The sequence below is a fragment of the Rhipicephalus microplus genome, chromosome 6 (assembly GCF_043290135.1).
Source record: "Rhipicephalus microplus isolate Deutch F79 chromosome 6, USDA_Rmic, whole genome shotgun sequence".
NCBI classification, from domain to species: Eukaryota; Metazoa; Arthropoda; class Arachnida; order Ixodida; family Ixodidae; genus Rhipicephalus; species Rhipicephalus microplus.
The window spans coordinates 93,116,076-93,126,801 of record NC_134705.1 but is presented as its reverse complement, the minus strand read 5'-3'; positions in this window follow the sequence as shown (position 1 = coordinate 93,126,801).

Sequence of the window (10,726 nt, the reverse complement as noted above, 5' to 3'; positions counted from 1 at the left end):
ATAGATAACCTTATTCGTCACTCGAAGAGGTGCGGGTGGCGTCTTTTCTGGGGGGCGAGTGAGCATTCTCGCGACGTTTTCTTATCGCAAGCTCGAAGTCAATTGCCACTTGCTTTCCCGTGACAAGCGATGTCGGACGACACCGCGACGGGTTACGACAACAAGAGATGCCGAGAGACCCAGCGCATAATGTGCTCCACACTTAAGAAAACAAAGGTGAATAACGCCGCGCAATTTATTCTGCCTAGCACAGCCGAAGACAATTGCAGTTGGCTGCGTATAGCACACATGTGCATATCTCTTAACCCTTTTCTCCGATCTCCTCCGTTGTACGGCACTGTTTATTTCATTGTTGGTGATATGTTGAAACAAGCAGTGCAGCTTACGGCCCTCACAGTTCAGTGTGTTACGCGCGCTTATGCATCGTCAACAGATCGCATTACCTTCCTAGAATACCAGACGGTATATCCCGTACTCAGTGGTCACGCTATACTGTAATTTTGCAAATTAACCGATAAAACTTAACGGTAGAAACACAAAAAAAAAGCGAAGTCATATTAAGCTGATCCTTAAACAGCTAGCCTATATCTAATGGTTTCACTTGATAGTAGTGTTGTTATACACACATGTACTCATTCATTAGGAGCGTAATGCATCAAAGATAACATTACTAAACTAGTGCAGTGGAACACGTGCCCCTTAAATGTTTGTTACGACAATACAAAACACATAGTAACAGGGTCTATCGAAGTAGAAATCATAAGACTGACAGTAATGTTAGAATGGTACCTGTTGGAGCCATGACCACCAGGAGAGCGGCGACAAGTAGTGGTCGAACCATGTTTAAACGTACGCTGGTTGTCTGTAACTGAGGTGCGTGAGCGGAAAGCAGGCAATTGAAGTAACTTCGATAGAACAGCTAGAAGCAGCTTCCCAAGCACTTCGTCGTCTTCTCCACGAGCAATATGTGAGTAGGACGGTTCGTTCCGTGAGGTAGTAATGGTGTTGATGTCTTGACCCACTACAAGGAAAAGGCAGGTCATGTATAAGGCGTCGCATGGAGGCGACTGCTGCTGGCAACGAGTCGAGGCCTACCCACTGGCACCCGTTGTTGCTGTTGCTAGTGCTGTTCTTTTGGGGGACGAAGCTCCCTAAGCCGTGGGTTGTGTGTCCACCATGTCTGTAGTAGTAGTAGTAGTAGTAGTAGTAGTAGTAGTAGTAGTAGTAGTAGTAGTAGTTGTTGTTGTTGTTGTTGTTGTTGTTCTTGTTGTTGTTGTTTGTCACAAATGACTGCAATTTTCGTATCGTCCGCGGGCCCCATCGTCCAATGAAGGGCGCTTTTGTGTTGAGAGGACGACAACCGGCGACTAAGGACCCAGCGATGGCGCCGCCTCGTCTTCCCTGCACCTGTACTGAAAGCGGCACGTGTGGTCTAAAAAAAGAGGAAATTACCTCCAGATGAGACGGGAGCACGCGTACGCCCCTGAAAAAGTTGGACTGCATCGAAATAAGGAGTTGACGTACAGCCAGCAAGAAGTGCGGTCGTCGGTGTCGCGAGTCTCGCGTAGGCGGCGAGCATGGAGTGACCCGTGCAACGTATTGAGACGGCTGCGATTCCGGGCACCCTCGTCGTCTACCAAGCCGGCGAGACCTTCAGCGGCACCCGTCAACTCCCCTACGTGTACCAAGAGCTGGCCTGGTCCGTATAGAACTTTTTATAGTGACTTTTTTTAAAACTATTAATTTATAATAACTAGCTTGTTTTTATTATTTGTAGTTGTGGGCGCTGCGTAACACGTCGAAGCTCAGAAGTGCGAGCCTGAGCTTTTTTTTCTTTTTTTCTCGCGAATTTTTCCTATCGCTCCTGTTGTTTATCCTGTTGTTGTTTTAATAATATTCCGCGTATTTGTCTTTAGTCTGTATCTTTTGTAGTGTTTTTTAGCACATTTTGTTATATAGATGTTCTTTTCATCGCGCATATCAGTTTTCCTCCTCTGATTGTAATCCCCTGCCTTTGTTTTAATTAAATGCTTGTTTAAGTGTAATCAAATCTCCGTGTCATCATTATGAGTGCGTCGGTCAGGCTCATTCATCGCCACACGTGCAAACCCACATGGGTCGAACGACCTTCAAATAAATTTGAAATGTGCCACTTCGAGGTCTTTCAGGCGTCCCAGGCCGAAGCGTAAAGTGGAAGCCTGCGAGTCTGCCGCACGTCGATGTTGAATCGGCGGGGCCTCACTCGAAGTGTGTGACATTGTTGTTGTTGTTGTTGTTGTTGTTGTTGTTGTTGTTGTTGTTGTTGTTGTTGTTGTTGTTGTTTGTATGTAGCCACCTCCGCGGCCGGACTAGAACAGCGGCAGGCGTACTTTCTTTTCAATTGAGGAGAAAACCCACTCACGTTAATCATAAATAAAACAATTGTTTTATTTGAAACATGAAACACAACTCTTAAGAGTTGTGTCTCATGAAATCACTTACAGAGATGAGTATTGGTGACCTAATCTCCAAAAAAATTCCCTTGAATTTGATGCTTATTAAAAAAAGCTAGTATCAGAAGGACGCACTTTGAGCGCTATATGAGCAGAAAGGGTTGCCACCTTAAACTCGCAGGGCGCAACCTACTTGGCTTTAGCAAGGTTTAGCCATGTTAAGCGAGGGTTGGGCTGCAGTGTCGTTATTATAGTGAACTAGTATATAGCCATGAACTAGAGGCGGTGAAATACTGGAATCAGACACAAAGCGCTGGCCGTAAGAAAGTGCGCGAGTGCCGCCTATCGTTTAGTCCTTGGAACGTGCGCTAGATGGCAGTACTTCTATATGCTGAATATATGATAAAAATATGTGAGCTCGCGGTACTTGGAGTGTTGACTAGTTGGATGGACGGATGGACAGACAGACAGATTCACGGATGGATGCACGTATGGATAGATAAACGGACGAACGGACACATGAATGGACGGACGCATGGATGAACGCAGGGATGGACGCAAGGATGGTTGCACAGATGGACGGACGCACGGACGGCCGGACGCACAGACAGATGGACGGACGCACGAACGGACGCACGGATGGACGGAAGCAAGGACGAACGGACGGACGGATGGATGCTTCGCCCCACTCATCATAATGCACTCCGTGAATATGCTGCGATATTTTTGTCTGACCTGGCACATACCGAAATAGAGGGGATTGGCCGAGTAGGAAGTGAATTTTCCCGATACTGTCTGTTTTGTTTCATTCCTTGGAGCATAGGTAAATACAACCATATAATGACAGAACTTCTATCTAGGAAAACAAAAGGGAGCAGCAGATTAATTCTTAACGTATATAGCAGTCCGTCAAATCACAGACAGCAATTTCACACTCTATTTAAGCAGGCCGTGATATTAGCTGGCAACGCCCCGCTCATCATAGCAGGGGACTTCAACGCCGCACACGAGGCATGGGGGTATGGTGACACCACCCCCATAGAGAAACGGTTATGGCAGAGCATACAAGATGAACAGCTTACTCTGATAACAGACCCGCATGCATACACACGCACAGGTACAAGCACCCAGCGAGACACAACACCGGATCTTACAATAACCAAGAATGCCCCGGGGGCTACATGGCACAACACATTCGATGATTTAGGAAGTGACCATTGCATACTCGAAACACACGTACCATTCACCGTTAGCGGCAGGATTACGACCATATGTAACACGAGACGTCTAGTTGACTGGGATAAATTTCGGGATATCAGAAAAACGATTACCGAACATCCTGACAATATCCAGCAACGGTGCGAGAGCATAATAGACACTGTCAGGAAATTGATTGATTTGTGGGGCTTACCGTCCCAAAACCACCATATGATTATGAGAGACGCCGTAGTGGAGGGCTCCGGAAATTTCGACCACTGTCAGGAAAGCCACACATGAAGTAGAAACAGATATCCCAGTTGAGCGCATCGATAACAGATTAATCTACCTGTGGCGAACTAAAGAAGCGTTACAACACAAATGGTGGAGGCAAAGACACAACAGAACGATCCGGAAAAAGGTAGCACAGCTCAATAAAGACATTGAAAGTCACTGCAAGCAGCTGTGTGAGCAACAATGGGCGGAGATATGTGAGGACATGGACACCCAAATTGGAACATCACAAACGTGGAAATTGTTAAGGTTTCTTTTAGATCCCACCAACACCAAAACTGAACAGAGACACACTATCCGTCGTCTCACACGCGGATACGAAGGAAACGAGGAACAGCTAATGACAGATCTACAAAACATCTACATGCCAAAATCGCCGCCACTACATCATAAAAACTATACAGGCGAAGCCAACCCCGACATGGACAAACACTTTGAGGTAGCAGAGATTAGAGCGGTGCTCCACAAATTAAATGTAAAATCAGCACCGGGACCCGATGGAGTCACCAACTGAGCTTTACGTAACCTGGACAGTGAATCCATAGAATGTTTAACTGGATATATAAACAAATGTTGGACAGAAGGGGAAGTACCTGACGCGTGGAAAAAGGCTAGAACAATTCTTATACCAAAACCTGGAAAGCCAATCAACAAAGTAAATCTCCGACCCATCTAGTTAACGTCATGCGTAGCAAAAGTAATGGAACATGCATTTTTAAATAGAGTCAACAACTATCTTGAGGATGGTGAGTACTACCCACACACGATAATAGGCTTCCGTCGTCACCTAGCCACCCAAGATGCCATGCTACTGATTGAACACCAAATCATAGAGTACCCCACAAGATCCACACGAGCCATACTCGGTCTGGATCTCAAGAAAGCATTTGACAATGCAGCTCATGAAACAATTCTCAGCCGCATATCGAGCTTAAACATGGGTGAGCGAGCCTATAATTACGTCAGAAACTTCTTGACCAACAGGAAAGCAAGGCTCAGCTTAGGAAGCCTTCCATCTGATCTCCAAGAATTGGGCTGCAGAGGCACTCCACAGGGCTCCGTATTATCGCCAATGCTCTTTAATCTAATCATGATTGGACTACCGAAAGAGTTAAATAAAATCCCGCGATTATATCACTCTATCTACGTGGATGACATCACAATATGGGTCAGTGATGGCAGTGATGGCTACATAGAACAGAGACTCCAAGAAGCAATAGGAACAGTTGAGCAATACTTGGAAGGCACAGGACTCACGTGCTCCCCAGAGAAATCAGAACTTCTTCTCTACAGGCCAGCAATCAGAGGCCGACCACGCAAGTCAGAGGAAAACAAGCGAAAATATGAGGAAATTAGGATTCATACACAGGAGGGCACAACTATACCGACAGTTCCAAAAATACGGGTACTGGAGTTAGTCATCGAGGCTAACGGTGCCAACGGCGAGACTATACGCAGACTAAACACCAAAGTCACGAATGCGATGAGACTGATTCGCAGGGTCACGAATAAACACCGAGGTTTGAAAGAAGCCCACGTAGTTCGTCTATTTCAGGCCTTCGTCATAAGTCACATAACGTATGTAGCAGCATACAACAACTGGCAAAAATCTGAAACTAACAAAATAAATGCGCTCATGCGGAAGGTCTACAAACAAGCGATAGGAATACCTGAGTATGCTAGCACAGACCTTTTTCTTCAGCTAGGACTACACAATACGCTTGAAGAGATTATAGAAGCTCAGCGAATATCCCCGCTTGAAAGGCTCAGTAAAACTAAAACGGGAAGAAATATAATGAGTAGATTAAGGATCATGTACCATGCACAACGTGGAGTCAAAAATGACATCCCTAATACAATCAGAGCTAAGATCATTTCGAACCCGATACGGAAAAACATGAACACCATTATCAACATGGACCGCAGAAAACACCGAGCGAAAGCACTGCTCAAAGCACACGGCACGTACAGTAAATCTCTTTTTGTAGATGCTAGCCCATACCCTGAACGAAAAGCTCACACTGCTGTCGTGATTAACACGTCCGGCATTTGCATTAATGCGTGCTCTGTCATAACAAACAATATAGAGGAGGCTGAGGAGGTAGCCATAGCCATGGCTATCACCTCCAACAAACACTCATTCATACTGAGCGATTCGCAAGTAGCAATCAGAAATTTTACGCGAGGACGGATTTCACAGCAAGCGCTGAGAATCCTCGTTAATAACCAAGAACTACACAAAGTGGATGAAACGAAATACTTCGTATGGTTCCCGGCGCACACAGAGACTGATACACCCAATCCTAACGAGCTGGCTCATGAGTTGCCGCGAGAATGAACCCGCCGCGCAACCCGACCACACCGCTCGACGATCATTCTTGGCGCCGCCGACGTACCACACTAAGACCGATTTACAAGCTACACAGAATACATGCAACACTACAGAGAAGCAAGGCGCGTCTTTCCCGCCCCTCATTCGAGCCTAAACAGGCAAGAAGAATCGGAATACCGACAGCTACAGACGAACTGCTACCCGAACCCTGTGCACCTCCACAGGAGCTACCCAAACTTATACCCGGACAATAAATGTAAGCTATGTGTAACACAAAAGGCGTCTTACAAACATATATTATGGGAATGCCCCAGCTCATCAACAAGTACTCCTGAGGTTCTCCGGGAGCAGTGGCGACTTCTGCTGCTCAGCTCGGAGGTTCAAGACCAAAAGTGGGCTATCCAGCAGGCCAGCGAGGCTGTACAGAGACAAGGTCTCCCGGTACCTCCTTGTGTGGTCTAGCCCGGACCACAAACATGCCGGATATGAAAATAAATATTCATCAAGTGCAACGACCTAACCAACGTGTTTGTCGAAATGAAACATAAAAAAGCGTCCATGAGCGAAAAAAACGCCTGTTCCATCACTTATTGATACCCGCCAAATCGCCGCTCTTCTTGGTGGTCACGTGTACAACACCGGGGGCTCGATTGCCATCACCACCATCATTATTTGAAGGCCCTTAAAGGGGTCGTGAAATGGTCGCTTTAAAACGACAATGCGGCACCAACGATAGCCACATGCGCTAACTGCATCATCAGCCTGAGTGGACCTTCATAGAAGCTTTGCCTATCGAGAAACGCGGAACTCTACGGCATATCGAGCACGCGCAAGAGGCGCTCCTCAGCGTCTGCTACGCGATCCGCAAGGACGCTGCTTAATATGACGTCAGAGTTCAAGTTAGCACTGATTGCGTACGACAAAGATGCTGATGAGCGTCCCAGTTGCACGCACTCGCAAGTACCGAAAAGTTCCGCATTCCTCGATAAGCAAAGAATTACTTATGATGACGTCACCTAGTTAGTGCGTGTGGACGCCGGTGGCTTCGCATTGTCGCTTTAGAGCGAGCGTTTCACAACCCCTTTCAATTTCATATCCTCAATTCTCGCCCAATCCCCCTGAGTGGGCAAGAGCCATAGTGAAGGCATCATCATGATCATCAGCAAGCAGTGTGCGTATGTTGTGGTCGTGTATTCAACTCTGGTTCCACCATGGGGAAGTACGCAAGCTACACGGCTGGGTTTAAACTGAAGGCAGTGCAGTACGCGCTGGAGCATGCAACCGGGCGGCAAGCAGGCATTTCGGTGTTGTAGAAACCAATATTCGGTACTCGAGGGATCAAGAAGAAAAACTCAAGGCGACGAAGAAGACACGATGGGCTTTTCGCTGTGCCAAGACCGGCAGGTATCCGAAAGTCGAAGAGCGACTGGTTCCGGTATATACGGGAGCTACGACAAGACGGCTGGGCTGTGTCATTGGATATTCTGCAGACTCAGGTGCGCAGAATGGCCCGAGCGCAGTGCATCAAAGCAAAAGAACTCAAAGCCAGCTCCGTATGGACAATTTGTTTCATGCAGCGCCATGGCCTCGCACTGTGAAGGCGGACCACCTTGTGCCAGCGCTCGCCCGCAGCATGTGAGGACCAAGTGTCGGACTTCCACCGTTTCATTATAAAGCTCCGACAGCAGAAAGACTTCATTTTGTCCCAGAGCGGCAACGCTGATCAGACCCCCTTTTGCTTTGATATGCCGCGGAGTGCACGGAGAGTCATCGTCAGAACGTCTGACGCTGATAAACTATTCACCGTAATACTGGTGGTTACAGCAGATGGGTGCAAGCTACCGCCTTACGCTATTTTTTAAAAAAGCTCGATGAGCACGGAAATCATGGTGGATTGAGTGTAAACAGTCTGGGGTCAGCGGCCAGGTGGTCTGTTGTTTCCGTCCATGCTTGTCCTGGGCATTTTTCGTGAGCGCCTAGTAGACCGCGTACGGAAGGAGCTAAAGAAGTTGCTGTGGTATTTTGGTTTCGGTTTCATGCAAAGCTAGTATTGGTTTCATGTAAAGTATTTTCGCCCTCAAGGGGCGCTACCCTTTGTATATATGCGCGGCATTGCATATAATAAACGAGTTCCTGCTTGGCTACTGGCTGCTGCGTACTTCTTGTCGGTCGGCGCTTCAGCGCCGTGCCCTGTGTTCTCCGTGCGTCAGAAGCGCCGCACGATACCACAGCTGCACACAGATCTGGCAGTGATTCAGGACGTCCTCACAATGATACTGCAGACTTTGGACCTGTCCTTGAATAAGCCTTTCAAGGACAATGTCAGAAGGCTCTACACCATCTGGATGGCTGGAGGACAACATCAGCTGACTCCAGGTGGTAAGATTAAAAGGCCGGCTGTGGAAATGCTGTGCGCTTGGATCGTGGAAGCAAGGCGGGTGATCTCCGACGAAGTCGTCAGGAAGTGCTTCAAGAAGACGGGTATCTCGAACGCGCTGATGCGAGTGATGATGACATGTTGTGGGGAGCGGATGATTCGGAGACCAAGACACATCCTCGCTCGGTGAGGATTAATGTGTGCTCTGTGACTCGGACTCCGGATACGAAAAAGGAGGAACACCTACGACATTTGTGCAAAAACATTTTACGTGTGTGTGTGCAGTTGACGGCTTTCGCTTGTATTGAAAGGTACGTAGGTATGTTTGTTTTATGCCCGATCAATCGGTAAACAAAAAAGTCGCCGTTTGCATTACAAATGTGCACATTTTTAAAAGCACAAGAAATGAGATGAAAAAATTTTTCAAAGTTTTATTCCACGTATTTGGCGCACCCCTGCCTTTCAGCCGGATTTTCTAAAAAAAAGAAAGTGCTCCTATGACACGAGTAAATACGGTATATATTTACTTTTTTGGGTTTCACATGCCAAAGCTATAATATTGCTCTCCGTAATGTAGCCCTCAAAAACATTTACATCATCGAGTGTTCTTGAATGAGCAGCGGCACCGCACAAGTGTTTCAATGAAAGAGTGAAAGAACATGATCTCAATGTCAGCTATACTAATAGAGCCTTTTTGGTTGACCATTGCAGGCGTTGTGGCTGCTCTCCTGGTTTTCGCAGAATACTGTTTTGTTTTTTGTTTTTTGGAAAGGAAGTGATACTACAGAGCGCGAGATCTTCCAGGCTTTTTTTTTTCAGCAGGCCTTCCATATATTTGTCTGACGATATAAATATGTATCTTAAAAGTTTTGTTTGAATCAATGAATGTATAAAGTTTATTTGAAGTCTGGCAGTTTTCCGGGCGAGGGGGCGGAGGGGGGGGGGGGGGGGTGGACTAACGTACTGTCCCTTTCCACTCACCGTCGATGATGATGGCGGTGCCTCAGGTGACCGCTCGAAGTCCTTGGACCTGGGCGGAATCTTCAGCTTGCCGGACGGCTCAAAACTGATCAGCCAGCCCGTCACTGGTGAGTGGCACTTCTCAGCCGTTTCGCTTTATTGTCGCTTTTCTTTGCTTCGTCACAGCCTGGTGTTCCACTCTTCACGCATGCGTGTTTCTTTACAGATTTTGATCTTTTTCGGTATTTTATTGTTTCCTTCACTCCAGCTTTCTTAGCATGTTTTAGCTTCTGCTTTCTTGGCACATATATACGCACAGATGACGGCAATAAAAGATTAGTTGTTTGTCAGCGCTGATTGTCTCTATTGTCTTTCTTTTTTCCTGTGTCTTTGCGCTACCCTGTCAAAATGAGTGCTACGAACAAGCTAGCCCAAAGCAAAGTATGTCTTCATAGTTACATGACAAGTTGATAACACACAAGTGTGAGGGTCTTGTGAACAGCAGAAAATTTCACTCACGAAACTCGTATATACTCTTCGTATAAAAACGCTGACATCAAAGGAAAATTTCTCAATTAAAGCCCTTGTACGAAATCACGACACCCCATGAGCCTCCTTTTATTCCGTAATTAACTCTTCATTCCAAGAAAAGTCTCATTTAAGCCAGGTGCTCAGAGCCAGCTAATAAACTAATATTTCAATAATAGCTAAGAAAAGTTCTATTTCACTCTGTAGTATCAAGACACTGCAACATGCAAACATAAACAACGCAACACCCCCATCATTTGCACGTTTGAATTTTTCACAAGTAGGTATCGAGTTGAAGTTGAATTAATGAAGTATCGCATGCGGCCTTGTGAAACTAAACAGAGCATCATAATTTACCTGTGGACATATATTGTGCAGTTCACTTGGAATATTAAGTGAACCAGTCACTCTACAATTTTCGGCACTGCGTGACTTTGTAATCCACTTGCACTACAGACCTGCCAATTCTTCTACACCAGATCAAATGCAAGCATCCTTTATTTTATGGCAGATGCGAAACTGTAGATGCAAGTGTGCGTAAATTTACGGGCACGTCAAAGATCTGCAGGTGGTCAAAATTTCCGAAGCCATGCCACTACTGCGTTC